This window comes from Pongo pygmaeus, chromosome 20 (assembly GCF_028885625.2).
Source record: "Pongo pygmaeus isolate AG05252 chromosome 20, NHGRI_mPonPyg2-v2.0_pri, whole genome shotgun sequence".
Classification (NCBI taxonomy): Eukaryota; Metazoa; Chordata; class Mammalia; order Primates; family Hominidae; genus Pongo; species Pongo pygmaeus.
Genome location: NC_072393.2, coordinates 57,992,232 through 58,005,397, shown reverse-complemented (window position 1 = coordinate 58,005,397; position 13,166 = coordinate 57,992,232). Strand labels below are relative to the sequence as shown.

The window sequence follows — 13,166 nt, the reverse complement described above, 5'->3', positions numbered from 1 at the left end:
CACCAGCTGCAAGTTCAGTGTTCCCCAAGATCACTTTTTATAATAATACCAACTGAAAATTTGGGGATACCCATGATTACTCTCATTTCTGACACCAACTTCAAAGTTTAAACACTACCCTCATGTTTAATAATTTACTCACAAGACTCAGAAAAGGCATTATACCCACAGGTACAGTATATTACAGCAGGAGGCTACAGAACAAAGTCAGCAGAGGGATGAACTGCATAGGGTAGGGTCCAGTGGACACCAAGCACAGAGATCCCAGTTGTCTTCTTTCAGAGAAATCACGCAGGCAGCACCAATTTGTTTCAGAAACAATTTGTGACAGTATGCAGAATAATGCCAATAGGGGAAGTTTGCCGAAGCCTTGGTGTCCAGATATTTTACTTGGGTTCAATCACATAGACGTGATTGACTGTCCACATGGGTGACCATATGTTGCACAGGTGGAGTTCATACCACATGGCCTAAGGGCCCCCATCATAAAACATATTGTTAGCATATCTGGCATGGCTCAAGGCAACCAAGTTAACAAAGATACTCTTCCCAAGCAGGAAATTTCAGAGGTTTAGAGGTCATCTCCCAGGAGTTGAGAGCAAGGGCCAAACCTCTCTTTGGAAAAGATTAGTGCTTTACTTCACAAGTTCCACCACCACCCAAAAATCCTTCCTTCTGTCCATTTTAGTCAACCCTTCTCTCCCCATTCCCAGAACAGGCAACTACAAATCAGTTCTCTGTCTCTCTAATTTTGTCTTTTCCATAATGTTATTAAAAGAATGATACAGCACATAACATTTTGAGTCTGTCTTTTTACACTTAGCATAATAAAATGGAACTTCATTCATGTTGCTGTATGTGTCAGTAGTTTGTTCTTTTGTTGACAAATAGTATTCCATTGTATAGGTAGACTGGAATAGGTTTATCTGTGCACCAGTTGATAGGCATCTGGGTTTTTCACTATTTTGAATAACTTCTCATTTCTTTTGGGTAAATGCTTAATAGTTAGATTGCTTGTTTAACATAAAAAGTGGCCAAACTTTTTCAAAGAAGTTGTACCATTTTTGAATATTACTAACAGTATATGAGGGTTCCAGTATCGTTTCCTTAACAGTGTTGTCTTCGTCTATCTGTACTGCTATAACAAAACGCTTGAGACTGGATAATTTATGAAGAAAAGAAATGCAGTTGCTCACAGTTCTGTAGTGAGCAGGGAGTCTAAGATCAAGGTGCTGACATCTGGTGAAGGTTTCTTGCTGTGTCCTTACATGGCAAAAGGCAGAAGGGGGTGAACCTACTCCTGTAAGTCCTTTTACAAGTGGTATGAAAGTAGAATTCTCATGAACTAAATGCCTTCCATTAAGCGTCACTTCCCAACACCATTGCACTGGGAATTAAGGTTTCAACACATGAATTTTAGGGGACACATTCAGAACATAGCAAATGTATTCTGAAGAGCAAATCTTCATCCTGCAGACAGGTTAACCCAAACACAAAGAACATAGAAAAAGGAAGTGTTATAAACCATCCATGCACAACCTATTTTGTACACACAACCTATTTTGTTAAACTTACCCTTTTTCCATTGGAGAAGAGTAGGTAATGACACAGAAAGATCTGTGTATAGTTTCCTTCCCCAAACTGTGGAAATAGTTCAAGTTTTTATATAATAAAAGAGACAGAAAATGTGCACATATTTTAAAAGGAGGTAAGGGCTTGGCAATTGTGTTGAATGTGTCAGTGCAGAAAACAGATTCATACAATGGAATATTAAAACAAAAAAATGGTTTAGAACTACATATCAAAAAGATGATTTTTTTCCAGCTCATTATCTAAAGGCAGCATAATGTTGACACCAAAACTAGACAGAGGCATGATTAAAATAAAAGATAATTACAGACCAAATATCCCATGAACATAGGTGTACAATTCCTTACAAAATATTACCAAATTGGGGAAGAGATCAACTTTAAATAATGTTGTTGGGATAATTATCTATCCAGGGAAGAAAGAAAGTTGACTCCTACATCACAGTATTGACAAACGTCTGGGTAGGTTGTGCTCTTCAAGATACACAGGATCCCTGTGAGCTACAAATGCTTTTCTTGTGGCCTAGATTGTGGTTGCCAGTGTCTGCTCCACAGGCATCTTTGCGGCAGTACTTAAGCCCTCACCATCTTTCACTACCAACCACACATCCAGACAGCTCTTCCCATACCACCTCTGTTCCTCCAGATCCAGTTCTAGGTCTCTTAATTTCCATCTTTCTCAGTGGTATTGAGAAAGATTCCATATCTTGGGTATTGTGAATAATGCTTCAATAAATGTGGGAGTACAGATATCTCTTCTATATAGTGATTTCATTTCCTTTGGATATATTCTCAGTGTCTTCCGCGTCTTAGCTGTACAAGCTTTCTAATTCTCCGTCCCTTTCCTCTAGGGACCCAGCCTTTTCAATAGGGCCTCACTTTTGGTGCCGTTTAGAAGAGCCAGGCAGCGTGGGCGCAGCCATTTTCTGTTTCGGTGTGTTCTGATTGGTCAGGAAGACTAGTTGAAACTGCCCAAATCCTACTAAGCATGCTCTGCGCTGACAGGAAAGAAGGTGGAAGTACAGGATGAGAGGTCTTTAGAAGATTAGAAAGGATCAGTTAGATTTACTCCTTTTCGGCCTGGTCAGCGGAATCCGGTCGCCTAGAATGGCTGTCTCGCTCTCTGTACTGCGTCTTCCAAGATGGTCGCTTCCAACAGAATGTCAGAACTTGGGCGCGACCATATTGCTGAGCGATCATTCCTCGTGGGACCGGGATCCGCGTCTGTGGATGGATCCTGGCCTTCCAAAGTGCTACTGAGTCTGTATAATAGCTGGAAAGCCTGGCCATCCAGCCCAGTGAGCAGAAGAGGAAATAACATATGGAAGCTTTGCCTTCCAGGGAGTAAATTCACGGGACTCCTGTGTGAGATTACATTTGACTCTGCCTAAAGCTCTTAGGAATCCCGCAGCGCTGTGGGAATTCCGTGACTTGGGATGTGGTTTCTGATGAGTACCATCTGGAGTTGCCGTTTAAGGCTGCTTCGGGGTTGTTGAGGGCTTTGGGGGCCGGCATCAGTGTTTAGAGGTGTGAATTGAAGAAGAAACTAGAGACCATTCTCTCGTTTCTCGTGAAATGTCCTCTCCTCATCGTGCTCCCTGTCACAGAGAGAGAGGCCTGGGAGAGCCACCGATAGAGGGGCCCGTCAGGATGTGGTCGGCGAGGACAGGGATTGGCGGTTAGTGATCTGAGGTTTCAGGGGTCCAAGTTTGAGTATTTGGAGGGTCCGTCTTATGCTCCACTTGAAAGTCAGTGTCTGGGAAGGTGTGAGTGAGGCAACAGCAAGATGCTTGGGTGGAGAGCAACATGGACATCGACGGGAGAGGCTGATGGGGCTGGAACATAAGGAGGCCTCAGCTGTACCGACATTTGGGTGCTGTATTTTACATTGAGGTATTATATTTCCCAATATCTTATGTTGAAGAATTTCAAGTATATAGAAAACTCAAAAGAATAGCAATATGATAACCTGTACAACCAAAATTCATGAGTTGTCAAAATTGTGTCATAAACGCTATGTGTGTGCGTGTGTGTGCGTACACGAGTGTTTGTATACACTTGAAATTAGTACTAGCTTTTTATGTCAATTCTAACACTATTTTGTGTGACTTTGGGTAAGATACCCAACTTCTGTAAGTCTCAGTTTTTCCATTATGACAAATTGAAAATATCTACCTTGCAGATGGGTTTTGAGGATTGAGTGAGGTAGTGCATTTGAAGTCCCTGACAAAGTGCTGGCATGTGATGTATTAGTCAGCTTGGGCTGCCATAAAATACCATAGACTGAGTGGCTTAAACAAGAGAAACTTGTTTTCTTATAGTTCTGGAATCTGGAAGTCCGTGATCACAGTGCCAGTGTGGGATGAGTTTTGGTGAGAGATCTTTTTCTGGTTTGCAGATGGCCATCTGTTTTCATATAGCAGTAGGGGGAGAATGCAAATTCTCTTCTATCTTTTTTTTTTTTTTTTTTTTTTTTTTGAGACGGAGTCTTGCTCTGTGGCCCAGGCTGGAGTGCAGTGGCGCGCCCTCGGCTCACTGCAACCTCTGCCTCCCGGGTTCAAGTGATTCTCATTCCTTAGCCTCCCAAGTAGCTGTGATTACAGGCGTTTGCACCACAGTCGGCTAATTTTCTGTATTTTTAGTAGAGACACGGTTTTGCTATATTGGCCAGGCTGGTCTTGAACTCCTGGCCTCAAGTGATCCACCAGCTTCGGCCTCCCAAAGAGTTGGCATTACAGGTATGAGCCATGGCACCCAGCCAATATCTCTTCTTTTAAGGTCACTAATTCCATATTGAAGGCCCACTCTCATGACCTCATCTAACCCTAGTTACTTTCCAATGACTCATCTCCAAATACATATTAATAGATACTTGACAAAAGGTAGCTATTATTATGCAAATGTATACCTTTCTAATGGGACTTTAAAAAACTTTTTAAAACAATTGTGTTAATTTATGTATTATTAACTATATATAGTCTACCTATATGAATTTATGTTTGGTATTAAATAGAGATCTTTTTAATTTTTTCCTCAACATCTCCCCAATCTGGTAACCATTTCCTCTCCTTTTATGAGTTCAACTTTTTAAGATTCTGCATGTGAGATCATACAATATTCGTCTTTTTCTGCCTGGCTTATTTCACTTAACATAATGTCCTCCAGGTTCATCTATGTTGTCACAAATGACACAATTTCTTTCTATTTTTATGGCTGAATAGTGTTTCATTGTGTATCTGTGCCACATTTTCTTTATCCATTCACCCATTGATGGACACTGCATTGATTCCATATCTTGGGTATTGTGAATAGTGCTGCAGTGAATATATAGTACAGTTATCTATTCCACACAGTGATTTCATTTTCTTTAGGAATATGCTCAGTAGTGAGACCTTTAAGTTTATTACAATATCCTTACATGCTTATCATCAATAAAAAGCAGATAATAAAATTCACCTTAAATTTACTGTCTACACCAAAGTATCTGTCGTGTGCTTTAAAACTGAAGTGGATATTATGGATATTTTTTGTTTTTTTAGAGTATAAAAGTAGGCCTGAGTAAATGGATATTTACAGCCTTTGATTTGGTTTTACAACAACTTAAACTTACTTAGTTTTATCACATATATATATGAATTCTTTAAGATTATACTCTTTGGTTTTGCTTGTAAGTTTTATAATGAAGGTATTATAATATGGTATTCTGAAGCTTGCTTACTATTTATGAAGTCTAAATTTAGTATTTTTTTCTCTTATGCAGTGTCCTATTTAAGAAATCATTGCTTAATACAAGGTTACTTACATATTTTTTATGTTGTCTTGTTGAAGATTTACAGTTTTGATTCTTGTATTTGTAATCCATGTGGAGTTAATGTTGCTGTAAAGTGTGAGGCAAAGATAAATATCTAATTGTTTTGATCATATTTGTTAAACATTTTATTTTCTACATCATGCTCTTGCTTTTTTTCTAACATCTTGAATATATGGAGTATATATAATATAGCATTTTTGAATGGACTTGCCTGCCAGTTCTATAACTTTTGACATTTTTGGTCTTTCTTGCTTGATTTTCAGCCTGGCAGTAGGTCATTTCCTGCATCTTTTCATGTCTGGTAACTTTTGACTGATTGGATGTCAGACATTGTCAACTTTACATTGTTGTTTACTGGATTTCTTTTATTTCTTCAACTGTTTTTGAGGTTTGATGTAGTTAAGCTACATTAAAATGGCTTAATTCTTTTGAGGCTTGCTTTTTTTTTTTTAATCTGTGAGAATTTAAAAAAAAAATTTTTTATTATTATACTTTTAAGTTTTAGGGTACACGTGCACAATGTGCAGGTTAGTTACATATGTATACATGCGCCATGCTGGTGTGCTGCACCCATTAACTCACCATTTAGCATGAGGTATATCTCCTAATGCTATCCCTCCCCCCTCCCGCCACCCCACAACAGTCCCCAGAGTGTGATGTTCCCCTTCCTGTGTCCATGTGTTCTCATTGTTCAATTCCCATCTATGAGTGAGAACATGCAGTGTTTGGTTTTTTGTCCTTGTGATAGTTTACTGAGAATGATGATTTCCAATTTCATCCATGTCCCTACAAAGGACATGAGCTCATCATTTTTTATGGCTGCATAGTATTCCATGGTGTATATGTGCCACATTTTCTTAATCCAGTCTATCATTGTTGGACATTTGGGTTGGTTCCAAGTCTTTGCTATTTGAGGCTTGCTTTTAAACTTTGTTATGTGGGTCCTAAACAGTCTTTTATCTAGGATTACTCTGTCTCCATTACTGAGGCAATACCGTTATTAGATTCTATTAGAAGTCAGCTAGATGTGTGGTCTTTCCTTTCTTGTGTTTTTTTTCTAAAATTGAATAATCCTAGACTACCTCATAGGGCTGTTGTAATGATTAAATGAGATTATAATAACATGCCTAAAACAGTCTCTTGCCTGAAGTTTTCAAGAGAAGACATACAAACAGCCAACAATTTGTGAAAAGATATTTATCACTAATTATCAGAGAAATGGAAATTAAATCCACAATGAAATATTACTTCACACCTGTTTGAATGGCAGTTATAAAAAATATATAAAAGGTAAGCATGTGGAGAAAAGGAACCCTTGCACACTGTTGGTGCCAATGTAAATTAGTATACCCATTATGGAAGACATTAAGGAGGTTTCTCAGAAAATTAAAAATAGGCCAGGCAAAGTTGCTCATTCTTGTAATCCTGACACTTTGGGAAGCCAAGGCAGGAGGATTGCTTGAGCATGGGGGTTTGAGACCAGCCTGTACAACATAGTGAGTTCTTGTCTCTATAAGAAATAAAAAATTAGCTGGGCATGGTGAACTAATTAGCTGGACACACATGTAGTCCCAGCTACTCAGGAGGCTGAGGTAGGAGGATTGCTTAAGCTTGGGAGGTTGGGGCTGCAGTCAGCCATGACAGTGCCACTGCACTCCAGCCTGGACAACAGAGCAAGACTCTGTCTCAAAAAAAAAAAAAAAAATAGAACCACCATATAATCCAGCAATCCTACTACTGGGTACATATCGAAAGGAAATAAAATCAGCACTTAGCAGATATAGCTGCACTCCCATGTTCATTGCAGCATTATTCACAATAGCCAAGAGAGGTAATCAACCTAGGTGTCTGACAACAATGAATGAAGAAAACATGGCATATATACACAATGGAATACTCTTGAGCCACAAAAAAGAAGGAAATCCTGTCACTTGTGACAACATAGATGAACTTGGGATACATTATGTTAGGTGAAATAAGCCTCACAGAGAAAGACAAATATTGTATGATCTCACTTATGTGTGGAATCTAAAATTATTGAATTCATAGAAATGGAGAGTAGAATGGTGGTTACCAAGGCTGGGGGAGGGAGAGGATTGTTGAAATGTTGGTGAAAGAATAAAAAATTTCAGTTAGATAGGACATGAACTTTTACGTTTAAGAGATCTATTGTACAACATGGTGACTGTAGTAAATAACAAGGTATTGTATTATTTCTTCTTTTTTTTTTTTTTTTGAGGCGGAGTTTTGCTCTTGTTGCCCAGGTTGGAGTGCAATGGTGCGATCTCGGCTGACCATAACCTCCACCTCCCGGGTTCAAGCAATTCTCCTGCCTCAGCCTCCCGAGTAGCCGGGATTACAGGCATACACCACCACGGATAATTTGGTATTTTTAGTAGTGACCGGGTTTCTCCATGTTGATCAGGCTGGTCTCAAACTCCGACCTCAGGTGATCTGCCTGCCTCTGCCTCCCAAAGTGCTGGGATTACAGGTATGAGCCACCGTGCCCAGCCAAGTATTATATTCTTGAAAATTGCTTAAGAGAATAGATTTTAAGTGTTCACACCACAAAAATATGGCAAGTATGTGAAGTAATACATATGTTAATTAGTTTGATTTAGCCATTCCACAGTATATACTTATTTCAAAACAACGTGTTGTACTGATAAATACATACAATTTTATTTGTTAGGTATAGGAAATGAATTAATTTTAAAAAGAAAAGTCTTTTTATGTACAAGGACTTGCTTTTTATTATTTCTACTTTAAAACACATTTTTGTTTGAATCCATAGATGCTGACTTCTTAGAATGAGGCAGCTCCTGTAAAGGAAAAAAGTATATTTCATGTCCAGAAATTCATCTTTGTTGAGGATACCCTTGATGAGACATTATCAGAATTGCAGGACAAACAGATACTAAAAGTACTGGCCATTTTCTGAAAGCTCTTGAACATGACAAAGTTCCAAGTGAGGTGTTTATTTACTTCCCAGTAGATTTTTAGAAGTTTATAACAATATATGTAATCAAAGAGAAAAATGAATATGAGTACACTGTGGCTGGCAGGGATGTGGTTAGACTAGGAGACAGAATAAATGATCAAGAGTAGCCAATTAGGAAGGGAGATCTATCTCCATGTCATAGAGTCCTGAAAGGTGCTAATAATTAGACGATTGCCATATAAGTAGCAGGATCTAGAATTAAGTTGCAAAAATTTCTGTGACAGTACTGACAATCATCACAAGAGAATTTTTAAAAGTTACAAGATTTACTTTGTCCAGAAGGAGAAGGCACATAAAATCCTTGATATCAGTAAATATTTCCAGGGCATCAAGTGTGAAGAAATGTTTTTGATGGATCTTCCTCTTCTTCTTCAATTTTTGTGTGCCAGCATATGGACCCAGTGAACAGTAATCTTTAAGGAAATGTGGGAGATATAAAAGGCACAGCTAGGAAACTTAAAATCTCTTCTTTATAAAAAGAACATAATAGTGCTTAAACAAGGGTTATTGTGCAGATTATTACGTTAATATATGTAAAATTTCTAGAATGATACATGGCACATAGTAAGAACTCTGTGTTTTTCTTTATGAGTATCATCATTTAATTTGTAGCACAATTTCCAAAATGCAATTCTGACCATAACTTACTTAAGTATGTTAAAAAAAAAAAAAAGTGTAGTGGCTATCAAGTATCTTAAGGAAATGTGTACCCTTTGCTCCAAGACATGTTCCTGCTTTTCAAATGGGCATTTCTTCTCTTCAGCTTCTCCTGTCTTAATGAACTATTTGCATTTCTTTGAACGCAGAATGGTATTTAATACATATACATATGTTGCCCCCTTCCAAGGAAGCCCCCATTTCTTCCACTTCTTCCTTTAGAACACACTACTAATCATGCTACCAGCTTGTCTACCTCTTCAGAACAATTATGACCTTACCTAATTGTGCTCACATATTAGCTTGAGCATACTTCTGTCTTAGTCCTTGCTAATCCATAATACCACGCAATACATAGGCTTTCTGCAAAAGACTGTATTTGCTACTCTGTGCAAGATCAGAAACACTTGAAGGAAGACTAACCTTTATTGTTTTTATTGTAATATGTATAATGAATTACATTAAATTCTCCTAAGGTGGGTTACAGATGGTTTTTAGGCAGTTTAAAGGTTTAAAATACACTTTACATCGGGCAAATGAATGAAAGAGTAAACAAGTGAATGAAGAATGCACAAAGAAAAGATAGTTTTTAATGTATTCCACTCACGAAGTGCAAACCAAAACTAGGCACAGAAAAATCTTCGTTTGTGAATCTTTGTGGTAAAAATAATGAGAATAATGTCCTACAAGTCTTATAGACTGAATTTTATTATATTAACTCCAGATTTAAAAGGATTATGTTATTATAGGGTTTATCATCATTCAATGATGTGGCTGTTGACTTCACCTGGGAGGAGTGGAAGCTATTAGACCCTGTTCAGAAGAACCTCTACCAGGATGTGATGTTGGAAAATTACAACAACCTAGTGTCATTGGGTAAAGACAACTTTCCTGAATATCTTACCATAAGCCAATTAATTGCCTTTTTTTCTATTGCCACAATTTATGGGTACTCTGATATCCTCGATGATTTTGGACTTTGACTTTTAGAACTTTTTTTACTTTGTAATCATACAGTGACCATATGTAATTTCACTTTCCAAATGAAAGGTTTCTGTTCTGCTGAGATGTATACTGTGCATTTCCTGAAACAGAACTTTTTCTCACAAGCTCTAATGCTGCTCAGATTCTCTGTGATTACCTCTTGACAGGTTATCAAGCTACCAAGCCAGAAGCAATATTCCAGTTGGGGAAAGAAGAACAAGGAATAGTAGAGAGAGAATTACCAAGTCGGTGCAGTCCAGGTGAATGAAACCAATGCAATGGGAGTTAGTGGAACCAAAGTACTAGTTGGCCATTGATGGGTTGGCACCCTTGTTATTTTAATACATTTTCTCATAGTCTGTGAACCTTTAAAGGGTGACTTAGAGTATAAGTGAAAAGAGGTCTTCAATATGAACAATTTCTCCTCCTCTTACTATCTGTCATAGTCCACTTGTGCTGCTATAACAAAATACTTGAGACAGGGTAATTTACAAAGAATTGAAACTTATTTCTCACAGTTCTGCAGGCTGGGAAGTCCAAGATCAGGGTAGCAGTATCTGGTATCTGCTGAGGGCCTTTTTGCAGCATCCTCACATGGCAGATAATAGAATGGCAAGTAAGGGTGAATGTTGGGTTCTCATATGGCAGAAGAGCAAAAAGTAGCAAACCCACTCCCACAAGCCCTTTTTATCATGGCATTAATTTGCTCATGAGGTGGAGCCCTCATGACCTAAACACCTCCCATTAGGCCCCACTTCCCTGTCACTGTTGCATTGAGGATTAACTTTCTAGCAGATGAGTTTTTGGGGACACATCAGACCATAGCACTATATTTCTATATATGACTCATAGGAGATGTGCCTCTTTTTCTCCCTCTGGTTGAGATTCTTGCCTATTTGGCCCTTGCCTTTTTGCTTAGTCACTTTTCTTTTGCAGCTTATTAGATACAACCACCCTTCACTTCCTACCAATATTTAGGAAGTGAGGCTCACCACAACCTCTGCCTCCCAGGTTCAAGCAATTATCCTGCCTCAGCCTCCTGAGTAGCTGGGGTTACAAGGTGCACACCACCATGCCCAGATAATTTTTGTATTTTTAGTAGAGACAGGGTTTCAGCATGTTGGCCAGGCTGGTCTAGAACTCTTGACCTCAAATGATCCACTCATCTCGGCCTCCCAAAGTGCTGAGATTACTGGAGTCAGCCATCATGGCCAGCCTTGTTCCTTATTTTCTGTGGCTACACCTTGGTTGGGCATTTAAGAATATACACCTCCTGGGAACTCTAAAGCATTTATAGGAGTCAAACATGCAAATGAAATGCGCAAACTGCTCTGCCTTGGAAATGCAGATAACTTTAGGAGAGACAGAAGGGAAAAGGAGAAGAAAACTGACTGAGTAAAGCAGTGGAATGAGTGAGAACGTTGATAACAGGATTGCTTGATATTCATGTTGAGTGGTGTCTTTTGACAGTGCATCAGGAAAGTATGTTCACAATACAGAATTGACAATTTCTGAGTGTTTATGTGCAGAAAGCAAGGTAAAAGGCTGAGTTATGAGTTATTTATTTAAATATGAAGTCTTTAGGCAATGGTTAACCAGAGTAGTTTACTTAAGCAGAAACTCAAAATCAGAAATGTTCATGAAAATGTAAGCCAGCTGGGAATTTACAAATACTATGGACATGAGGATGGGAATTTACTAGACCTGACCTGATTCATATTATGGGGGCTGGAGATAATTTTGACTGGACATTAAGTGATATTATTGTTTATCAATGCCATAAACGTTTATTGAGTGCCTATCACATATCAGACACTATCTTATTTGCAGGGGATTGGGATCCATCAGCAAACAATATAGACCAAAATACCTGCCCTCAGATAGCTTACATTCTCATTACTTGAGAGAAACATATCAAGTACCATACAGTTATTATACTGTTTCATGCCAATAAGTGAAAACACATTTGCAGAAATTTTGAAAGTGAGAGAAATCTAACATGGCTGACTCCTTCCTGCCTCTAGCCTCAAAGGTTGTCTGTCTTTGTTCACTCTTGGTTGTAGGCTAAGATAACCAGGGGAAGAATTTAGTTTATAGTTTAACATGGAAGCAAGGATGATAGTAGGCCTTCCCTAACTAACACCCTCCTTGCTCTGAGACTGAAAAGTAATGAAAGGCCCTAAGATTGGGATTATTCAAGGAGTCTGAATTCTGCTAAAATGTAGGATTATAGTTTCTATAATCCTTTATTGCCAGATGTCATGTGGCCAGAGACACCTGGGCAGTAAAGACCAAGATTTATGACTTCCCCAATCACTTCTATAGGTAACACCTCTATTGTAGAACCTAGGATTAGTCTTTTGAGATGTTTTTCAGACTTGCATTCTAGCAACTGACTGACCCCACCAGGGCTCATGACTCATGACTCAAGTGGTCCTGTGACCACTCCAAGGCAGACTCACTCCAAGGCAGACTCAGTGCATGAGGACCACTTTCCACTCTCCTGTGATTGCCTTCCCAACCAGTCAGCAGCACCCATTCCCTAGTCCCCTGCCCACCAAACTATCTTTGAAAAACCATAACCTCTCAGCCTTCAGGGAAACTGATTTGACTGATAACTCCAGTTCATCCATGTGGCCAGCATCATGTTAATTAAACTCTTTCTTTACTGCAATACCACAGTCTCAGTAAACTGGTTTTGTCTGTGCAGCAGGCAGAAAGAACCCACTGGGTGATTACATAAGTTTGGTAATTGGGATGAAATGGCCAAATTCCTAGAATTTGAAAATCACAGTTTACCAAAAGTGAACAATGTGAAAAAGAAAACTGCCAGGTCTAATAATTGTTAAAGAAATTGAACCTATATTTAAAAGCCTTCCCAAAAAGCAAACCCAAGATCCAGTTGGCTTCGCTAGCAAATTTTTCTAAATGTTTAACAAAGATGTAATACTTGAGGATAGAATCAGAAAATCACTTCCAAACTCCTTTCAGGAAAACGTAAGTTTTATGTAAAAGCTAACAATGACAATAGAGAAAAGTGAAATAACAGAGCCATCTCTACATAAACATAAATACAGAAATTCTAAACAAATCTATGAGACAGATTATAAATGTTCAAAAACCA

The 13,166-nt window shown here is 38.5% G+C and overlaps 1 long non-coding RNA gene across 1 annotated transcript; it reads left to right on the top strand.

Annotated features, from left to right (window-relative positions):
• The first annotated feature begins 3,376 nt into the window (after positions 1 to 3,376).
• LOC129019428 (uncharacterized) lies at positions 3,377 to 10,230 on the top strand. The gene is made up of 3 exons (XR_008495630.1): positions 3,377 to 3,482; positions 9,808 to 9,934; positions 10,210 to 10,230. It is a non-coding gene; the product is annotated as an uncharacterized LOC129019428 (long non-coding RNA).
• Positions 10,231 to 13,166: the final 2,936 nt, after the last annotated feature.